Source organism: Gossypium arboreum, chromosome 11, assembly GCF_025698485.1.
Source record: "Gossypium arboreum isolate Shixiya-1 chromosome 11, ASM2569848v2, whole genome shotgun sequence".
Lineage (NCBI taxonomy): Eukaryota > Viridiplantae > Streptophyta > Magnoliopsida > Malvales > Malvaceae > Gossypium > Gossypium arboreum.
In genome coordinates, this window is record NC_069080.1 from 59,407,484 (window position 1) to 59,415,312 (window position 7,829).

The following is a 7,829-nucleotide window of genomic DNA, read 5'->3' on the forward strand; positions in this document are numbered from 1 at the left end:
GAGTTATGGAAACTCAATGTGTAATCCCATATCAACACTAAATAGTGAGCATATATAGTCTAGGCCTAAGCCCAATTCAGTAACAATTCAATTTCAGTTAGGCCTTAACCCGTTACATTATCAGTATCAGTGTGGGCCTTAGCCCATTTCAGTGTCGGTAACAATACAGATATGCAATTAGAAATCCTACCCAAACAGCCTCTACACTCCACTCCGTCCAGCCCTACACTCCATGCGGGGATAAAATCAACCCACCCATCCCTACACTCCAAAATAGCACCTGCTATGCACTAAACAAGAATTGCAACAAAGTCACAAGACAAAGACACTTCCTCCAATCAGAATAAACCCATCCCTATGCAACATATCATAATATCATGCATGTATGCAATATATATATAAAATGGAATGCTCAATCAGTCATATATCTCATAAGGGCATAATAGTCATTTTACCTCATAGGGTATAATAGTCATTTATCAATTTGGGGTCTAGGTATACTTAATAACCCAATAGTAGGTCCACAGTCGTCTTGGGCGACCCGTGCAACCTTTACCAATCAAATAGTGAAAATGGGCCCACGACCCATATTACGAGCCCATGTGGGCCCACACGCCCGTGTGACCCACGAAGCCTAGAAGTGGCCTTGGCTGTATGGATTGCACAGCCTGGCCTAATATTTACCACACGTCTGTGTGGTTTACCTGAGTGGGGCCCACATGCCCGTGGGCCCCACACGGCCCAGTTCTAACTCAACATAGCCTAAAACGGCCTAAGCCCATGAAATTGTTCATGGTGGCCTCTACGATCAAACCCCATGATTATGCATTTGGATTACCACACGAGCGAGCGCATGCCCATGTAGCTTCATTTACGATTAGAGGTAGTGTTTTACACACCTTGTTTACGAAGATGTGCAAATAGCCCACAAGCGCCAAAATCTACATTCAATCAAGGCATTCTATTAGTCATTTGATAATAGGGTTAACAACCCCTCTTCATACTTATCCCAAAACATTCATTAATACTTGCCTTGATTGACCGAATGTGGCTTAGCCCACTAAAAACGTCACAAGAGATCGCTTACAACCCTTAAAGACTACCTGCATTCCAATCGCAACTTGTTAACTATTACCATACACGCATGTAATTTGAACCAAGCAACTTACCGAATGTGAAATCCTAAAATAGGAGACGGAAGTGATTGGCCTACCCCCAAAACCACACACTTGAACCAAGGCACAATATGTAACAATCGCACCCCTAGCAGTAATCGGCAGAGAAAAGAAGTTGTTAGATGGAAGGCTATCCCGGTAGAGAGTGAAAGAAAGAGAAAGAGAATGTAACAGAATAGTTGTAGTTACCACCAAGATCGACAGAGAGAAATGAAGAATCAGCACAGTAAGGGTGAAAGAAGAAGTAGTATTCAGTCAAGAAGAAACCGATTGAGGGTGAGGAAGAGAAGGAGGAATCGATCAAGAAGGAACCAATTGAGAGATCGGCCAAAAAAAAGTTGAAAGAATTTGAGAGAAGGGAAGGGGAGTATTCGACCAAAATCAAAAGGATGCAAGAGGAAAAATGATTGCTAAAGAAGTAAGGTAGAAAGCAAAGTCGGTCAGTTGGGCACTGAAAATGAAGTGAAAGAAAGCGAAATAGGCAGATTGAGAGATACTCGAAAGACTTGTTGCAATAGCTGGCCTTCAAAATAGAAAAATGAAAAGAACCAAAATGAATTGTCAGCAACCAAAAAGCAGAGAGAACTCACCAAAGCCGAATTCCCCTTAGTTAGAGTACCAATTCGACAACAACTCTTCGACCACCTCAACATCCCAAATTTTCCTCCTAAAATCTCTCCATCAAATCTCCTCAACCACCAATTTCAAACTCCACTCACTCAGCAGTGCTTCGATCAACCTCTACTACCCATACGACGAGAGCAGCAAAATAAAACACTCCACTGCACCCACTAGGACTCGAACCTCAGTCCTCAGGCATAAGTAACATGCCACTATCCCCTAGACCACTAGGCCATTTTTTGTCATGAAATAACCATATTTATTTTAGAAGCCTACTGACTAGAGATGGGGTTTATCCATTTAAAACAAAATTTTGGACAAGCCAAGGCTCGAACCTAAGACTTCTCAAACTCTTCCCAGAACACTTAACGACTGAAACAAACACACATTTGTGTAACAAACATACAAAAATAGATACTTAGATTTTGGGGCGTTACATGGTGTTGGCTGGTTGCACACTGTGTGCATGAGCTGCTGTCGGCTAGGGGCTTGCGATACTTAAAGGTTTGGGTGTTTTGGGGTTTTGAGTGATAAATGATGGAGAAGGTTGGTGGTATTTATAATGAGGGAAATAGGAGTTGGAATAGAATTCTTAGAAAAATTTAATAATTAAAAATTCTAAGCTCTAATTCTACTTAGAGTTAACAACAATTAATAATTAATAAAATACATATTAAATTATTAATTGCTATTAATTTATTAAGATAAAACTTATTAAATGAAATATGATTAAATTAAAACTAATCCTAACTCTTTATAAAGTTGATAATAATTAATATATACTATAATGGGTATACTTATATATTAATAATTATCATCCTTTTTATTCAATTAAAACATTTATTCTAGAAGCCTTTTGAAAATATTTACAAAAAGAGGCATCTAGTTTTTATTATTTACGAAAAGAGCAACCAAATTTTAAAATAATTCAATGAAGTCCCTAGACACAATGAAAATTTAAAATTGAGTTGCAATTTAAAACTTGAGTCAAAATTGACCTTTTTATTTGAAAAACTAAAAATTTATTTTGCCATTTAGGGAATAATTTCTCGGAAAATTATGTTAGATCAATTCCCAGGAAAGATTGGAAGGGTCACAAGCGGTCCCGCTTAAATTCGAATCTCTTAGACAGAATTTGTTTAAACATACTAATCCTGAAAATCTACCCTAAATCATTTACTAAAAAGAAACAGAAGAAAATTTAAACATCTGATAAAATGAACGAAATTTGATTCCTTTCAGTCTTATCTCCCCAGTAATGTTTCAGACGCTGAGCCTTAACTTGAAAATTACCTCCTTTACCTTGGAATTCAACAACTCCATATGGATAGATGCGATGAATTGTAAATGGACCAGACCAACTTGATTTTAGTTTACCTGGAAAGAACTTTAATCTGGAATTAAATAACAAGACTTGCTGACCTGCTTCAAATTCTCGAACTCGAATGTGCTTGTCATGCCATTTCTTAAGTCTCTCCTTGAGTAATTTGGCATTTTCGTACGAGAACATTCGGAATTCCTCTAGCTCATTGAGTTGGAGCATCTGTTTCTCTTTAGCAAGCTTAAGATCCAAGTTGAGTTGTCGAAGGGCCCAGTAAGCTTTGTGCTCTAACTCCAAAGGCAGATGACAGGCTTTCCCAAAGACCAACCTGTAGGGTGACATCCCTAAAAGTGTCTTGTATGCTATTCTGTAAGCCTATAAAGCATCATCCAGTCTTTTGGACCAATCTCGTCGGTTCGGGCAAACTACCTTCTCAAGTATGCCTTTGATCTCCTTGTTTGCCAGTTCAGCTTGCCCATTCGTCTGCGGATGGTAAGCTATAGCGACCTTGTGTTTCACTCCATGTTTATCTAATAACCATTTCAACCACTTGTTCACAAAATGGGACCTTTCATCGCTGATAATAGCTCTTGGGGTTCCAAACCTTGTGAACACGTGTTTTTCAAAAACTTGGCTGCAGTACGTATACCTTCGAAGTGTCCCCCATTTGGAGCTGAGTGACAATGGTATAAAATCTTACGTACTTTATCTTCTTCCATGCATCTCTTGATCATTTGATCTGCACACTTCTTAAACAAGTATGATTTTTCCTAGAAATAGTACTTCACATCATGAAGAAACTTTTTCCTTTAATGATACGTCTTATCAATCAGTATCAAACCACAAGCTAAAAAGTTAGCAATATCAGCAAACCAAGGGGTATTATGGACATGATTTACCTTCAGTATGTGTTCATTTGGAAATGTCTCTCGAATTAGTATAAGAGCAGAGTTCTCTTCTTATGGCTCCAATCTAGACAAGTGGTCAACTACTTGGTTTTCCACTCCCTTTCGATCTTGAATTTCTAGATCGAACTCTTGAAGTAGAAGTACCCAATCGAATCAGTCTCGGCTTAGCGTCTTTCTTGGCTAGTAAATACTTAATTGTAGAGTGGTCGGTATAGACAGTCACCTTGGTACCTATAAGATAAGATCAAAACTTGTTAAAAGCAAACACAATATCAAGTAACTCTTTCTTTGTTACCATATAATTCAGTTGAGCTCCTGTGAGAGTTTGACTTGTGTAGTAGATGGGATGAACGAATTTGTTCCTTCGCTGACCTATGACAGCTTCTATCGCAAAGTCACTTGCGTCACACATCAATTCAAATGGCAAATCCTATTCTGGTGTAATGATTATGGGTGCCGAACCTAATTGACTCTTCAAATCGTTGAAAGCTCTTAAGCACTCTTCATCAAATTTGAACGTTATGTCCTTCTCTAAAAATTTGCATAAGGGTTTAGCAATTCTGGAGAAGTCCTTGATGAATTTTTGATAGAAACCGGTGTGGCCCAAAAAGCTCCTAAAACCCTTTACAGATGTTGGAGGTGGGAGTTTCTCAATAACATCTACCTTTGCTTTATCTACCTTAATTCCGTGTCTTGTTATCCGATGCCCTAGAACAATACCTTCTCGTACCATGAAATGACACTTTTCCCAGTTGAGTACCAGGTTTGTTTCTTCGCATTGCCTTAGTACATTGGCTAAATTGGCTAAGCAATCATCATAAGTATCTCCAAATATTGAAACATCATCCATAAAAGTTTCCAAATACCTTTCAACCATGTCAATAAAAATCGACATCATAGATCTTTGAAATGTAGCAGGTGCATTACATAAATCGAATGGCATGCGTCGAAATACGAATGTACCATACGGGTAGGTGAATGTTGTCTTGTGTTGATCCTCTGGTGCTACTGTAATCTGATTATACCCCGAGTATCCATCGAGAAAATAGTAATAACCTCATCCTGCGAGTCTATCCAGCATCTGGTCCAAAAACGGCAAAGGAAAGTGATCTTTCTTTATCGCCTTGTTCAGATTTCAGTAATCAATGCAAATTTTCCATCCCGTAACCGTTCTAGATGGTATCAACTCATTATTCTCATTTTCGATTACTGTAATACCTCCTTTCATTGGCACGTACTGGACTGGACTTACCCATGAACTATCTGAGATCGGGTAAATTATACTCACATCTAACCACTTGATGATTTCTTTCTTTACTACGCCTGTCATAATAGGGTTCAGTCTTCGTTGTCCATCAATTGTCCCTTTCTCATCATCTTCTAGTATGATCTTGTGCATGTATACAGATGGACTAATACCGCGAATATCGGTTATGGTCCATCCAATAGCCTTATTGAATTATTTCAACACCAGGATGAATTTCTCTTCTTGCTCAGTAGTTAATTCTGCTAAAACAATCACAGGTAGAGTAGAAGAGTTACCTAAATAAACATATTTTAGATGTGAAGGTAGTACCTTGAGTTCTAATTTAGGTGGCTCATCGATTGACGCTTTTGGTTGGGCATAATTCCTTTTCTCTAATTCCAAAGATTCAAAATAAGATTGTGGATTAAATCCCTTTTGATTAGCTTCTAACAATGCTAAGTATTCATCGTCTTCTTCATCATTCAGAGGATCTAATGTCAAAATTTGATCCAACAGATCCTCAACATAGTTGAGCTCCTTCTCCACTATTAAATCCTCTAAATCGGATACCGCAAAACAATCATCAATTGTGTCAGGAAATCGCATAGACTTAAAAATGTTAAATGTTACCTGATCATCTTGAACATGCATAGTAAGCTCGCCCTTCTGCACATCAATAAGGGTCCTTCTAGTTGCTAAGAACGGTATTCCTAAGATAATTGATACTTCTTTGTCTGTTTCAAAGTCTAGAATAACAAAATCAGCAGGGAAGATAAATTTATCTATATGTACCAATATATCCTTGACTTTTCCTTCTAGATGTGCTAAGGATCAACCTGCTAATTGACGTGTAACCGTAGTTGGTCTAACTTCATCTATCCCCAACTTCCTAAATATTGACATAGGCATCAAGTTAATACTTGCACCTAAATCACATAATGCCTTTCAACAATATGTTACTCCACTGTTGCAAAAGGATGGTAAAACATCCAGGATCCTTCAACTTTGGGGGTAATTTGTCTACCATCTCAAATTCTCCAAGTCTTCATTTTTTGGACAGGATATCCTTCATGAATTTGATGTAGTTCGGCATTTGCTCAAGTGCTTCAACCAAGGGGATGTTGATATGAAGTTACTTGAGTACGTCTAGGAACTTCTTGAATTGAATCTCCTACTTCTACTTTTGATGTCTTTGAGGGTAATGTGGTTATGGTTTCTTCACTAGAATTGGTTTGATTCACCTTTTATGGTGATTCTACATCTAACAAAGTTGTAAGTTGATCAGAATTAGCTAGTTCTGAGGTTACTTTGTCAGATTTTACAGACTCTAGTTCTAGTGAACCTGGATTTTCAACATCGGTTGATCTTCCTCTGATTCTTGAGTGTCAGCTTGCTCCTTTTGAACTTCGACGGTGTTGGGCTCTAATGTCTTTCCGCTCCTCAATGCCAATGCTTTACAATGCTCCTTCCCTGGATTCTTTGAATTTTTCGTATCACTAGGTAAAGCACCTTATGGTCGATTCCTGAGTTCAGTTACAAGCTGGCCCATATGGTTTTCCAGGTTTCTCAATGTAGCTACTTGGCTTTGGATTAAGGCATCATTTTTAGCCATGTATGCCTTCAACAAATTTTCTGAGCCATTAGATGGTTCAGCTTGGGTTGGTTTCTAAACTTGTTGGGGAAAACTAGGTGGCTGGGTCGATCTAGGTTAGGCGTACATATTACTGGTTCCAACCCCTTAGTTACTTTAGGAAAGATTTAGGTGATTTCACCACGATGGGTTATAGAAATTGGATTATAGTCCTTGCCTTCCTTAATTTTGGTTCTGGTTACCTATGTAGTACATGGACTCTGGGTTCGATGGACATTCTTCGAACAAATGTCCTTCCCCACAATAAACACAGGCTATATTTCCAAATTGGTTAGGTGGCTATGTTGTAAAACTGTTAGACCCATTAGTAGTAAGATTTTTTAACATTGAATATATTGATGATACCTGAGATGCGAGTGAAGTAAGAGCGTCTACTTCATGTATTCTAGCAACTCATCTTCTTGACACTGCTCAATTGGTTGGCCATTGATAATTATTGTTGTCAATTCTCTCAATAATTTCATAAGCCTCATTATAAGACTTAGAAATGAGAGCACTATTAGCAGAAGCGTCCACTACCATCCTCGTGTGAGCATTGAGACCATTATAAAATGTCTCAAGTTGGATGTAATGTGGGATTCCATGATGAGGGCAATTCTATAATAATTCTTTGTACCTTTCCCATGCCTCATACAATGACTCATCATCCATTTTTTGGAAAGTAGTGATCTCATTCCTCAACTTAGCATTCTTGCTAGGTGGGAAATACTTCATACGGAATCTTTCTGCTAACTCTTGCCATGTAGAAATTGAGTTTGGTGGCAATGAGTTCAACCAGGCTCGAGCTCTGTCCCTTAGTGAATATGGGAATAGTTTCAATTGTAATGCATCTTCGGGTACTCCAGCTAACTTGAAAGAATTTCTCACCTCCATAAGTAGTCTTAAATGTAGGTGAGGATATTCGGTA

The 7,829-nt window shown here is 38.3% G+C and overlaps 1 non-coding gene across 1 annotated transcript; it reads left to right on the plus strand.

Moving 5' to 3' along the window:
* The first annotated feature begins 7,499 nt into the window (after positions 1-7,499).
* LOC128284736 (small nucleolar RNA R71) lies at positions 7,500-7,606 on the plus strand. Its single transcript, XR_008275158.1, has one exon. It is a non-coding gene; the product is annotated as a small nucleolar RNA R71 (small nucleolar RNA).
* The last annotated feature ends 223 nt before the right edge of the window (positions 7,607-7,829 follow it).